Source organism: Mus pahari, chromosome 4 (genome assembly GCF_900095145.1).
Source record: "Mus pahari chromosome 4, PAHARI_EIJ_v1.1, whole genome shotgun sequence".
In the NCBI taxonomy this organism is placed as follows: Eukaryota; Metazoa; Chordata; class Mammalia; order Rodentia; family Muridae; genus Mus; species Mus pahari.
Window position 1 is genome coordinate 89,314,331 of NC_034593.1, and position 2,459 is coordinate 89,316,789.

Here is a 2,459-nt window from a genome sequence, read left to right on the forward strand (position 1 = left end):
ACTACTCTCATTTGAAGTCAATGAAGAAATAACAATCACTTAAGAGTAGATAACAAATTCCAAAGACACCTACAGTGCAAGGCGGTCACTCAGAAGGGCAGAGTTTGCAAATGACTTTTGAGGTCAACTAAACTTCTAAGCATTTTTTTTTTTTTTGCTTTCTCATCCTTTATTGAAAATATATTTTTTCATAAAATAAAATACATTATAATTACAGTTTACCCTCTTCTTACTCCTCATTGTTTCTCTTTTTTTGTTATTAGATATTTTCTCTATTTACATTTCAAATGTTATTCTCTTTTCTCAATTCCCCTCCAAAAACCCTCCTATCCTCCCTCCCCCTGCTCACTAACCCACCCACTCCTGCTTCCCTGTCCTGGTATTCCCCTACACTGGGACATAAAGCCTTCACAGGGCCAAGGGCCTCTCCTCTCATGGATGTCCCACAAGGCCATCCTTTGCTACATATGCTGCTGGAATCATGGGTCCCTCCATGTGTATTCTTTAGTTGGTGGTTTAGTCCCTGGGAGCTCTGGGGGGTACTGGTTATTTCATATTTTTGTTTGACTTAGCTATATGAGAGCTTCTACTAGTGAATCCCAAGTATAAATGAACCTACCTTAGTGCCAATAAACAGGCCAACTACTGTTTTCTCATTGCTGACTGCTCTGAAGCCCCCAAGACATCATCTGTAAGAGAATGGCCTTTCCTCTTTCTCTGAGTGCAAGGTTAGAAACATTTCTTTGGAACTGGCACAGGGCAATGTGCTACACTACTGGCACTATAGGGTTAATTTACCCCCAGTTTAGCTCATGTACATTGAATCATTGGCACTCAGTGGGTCATTGGCTTCTGCTGATTAGAAGATTATACTGGTGTACCACTCTGTCTGTACTTATAAGCATTCAGGATCAAATGGGATTGGAGGATAAGATCAGAGTTAAAAAAAAAAAACACAAGAAAGTAGACAGAAACCCATGCAAAGCATGATCAATACTGTGTGGATGACCAGCATACAAAAATATAAAAGCTAGACTGGCATTTTCCCCATATAGCCTGCCTCAAGTATTTTGTCATAGCAACAAAAACACTGACTAATAAATTCTCTGACTTTTTCTCTCTTCTTCCATGGGGATTTCTTCCTTTAGATTTTCTTCTAAATTCACAGTGATTGGTTGGGAATGAGCACTGAGCTACTTGATTTTTTTTTTTAATTTTAATTCCTACCAGATAAGAACACCATAAAAAGCAAATGATAGAAAAAGTTGTTTATAACTGAGAGGATGAGCAGTTGGCCTAGTGTGCTGGCTGGTTTTGTGTGACAATGCGACTGACCCATCTAGAGTCATCAGAAAGGAAGGAGCCTCAGTTAAGGGAACGCCTCCATGAGATCCAGCTTAAGGCATTTTCTCAGTTAGTGGTTATCTGGGGAGGGCCCAGCCCATTGAGGGTGGTGCCATCTCTGGACAGGTGGTCCTGGGTTCTATCAGAAGGCAAGCTGAGCAAGCAAGAGGAAGCCAGCCAGTAAGCAACACCTCTCCACGGCTGCTGCATCAGCTCCTGCCACTAGGTTTCTGCCCTGTTTGAGTTTTCATCCTGATTTTCTTCAGTGATAGACTATGAAGTGGAGATCTCAGCTGAATAAACCCTTTCTCCAAGTTGCTTTTCTGGTCACGATATTTTGTTGAAACAACAGAAACTCTAAGTAAGACACCTAGCAACTTTTTCCTTTTTTTTTTTTTTCTAATAACAATGAGTTATCCCATCATAAAGCTGTGAGTTTGATTTTGTTTTGGTGGGGATAGGAGACAGCCTTGACATTTGCCGCAGTCCTGATCTATACCAGAGCCATCACGGAGCTAGTCTGTGCTTGATCTAGCCTTATACTGACATATGTGGATGATTGACAGATGGTTCTTATGTTCTCTAGCCACCTACAGCTCAGTGGACAAAATGAGATTGATGAAGGCTACATACTACCAATGTTTCTGCCAAGCAGAAACTGGCATTTTTTCTAATGAAAGATTAGCAGAAGTGACGAGGTCCTGACTGGGGTTCAGTTGTGAAAATGTTTGTCTTTGCTTTGTTCCCTGTCACTGTGGTAAATATCTTTTTTTAAAAGCCCATATGTAGTTTATTGTCTTTAAGGCACTACAATGTAGACCCTTCTCCCGGAAAATGAGGGTCTTTCAAAGGCAGGAAATTCATCCAGATGCAGGCTGCACACCTGTCATTTTCATACTTGACTGGATTCTTCCTTTTGGACTGCTCAAACTCCTGGTGGCCTCATGTGTAGATCAGCTAGAACACTACAGAGGCATTACCATGTGCAGGATTCACGTGTGAGGGTGGCCAGTATGTAGGGGATGCCTTTGCTTAAGTAGTACCGAATGCTGCTCAAAGGAGCTGTAGGAGATAATGGGCTGCATCCGTACCAGGTTCCCAAACTCGCATCCCAT

The 2,459-nt window shown here is 41.7% G+C and overlaps 1 pseudogene; it reads right to left on the reverse strand.

Moving 5' to 3' along the window:
• Positions 1-2,151: 2,151 nt before the first annotated feature.
• LOC110320851 lies at positions 2,152-2,459 on the reverse strand (annotated as a pseudogene).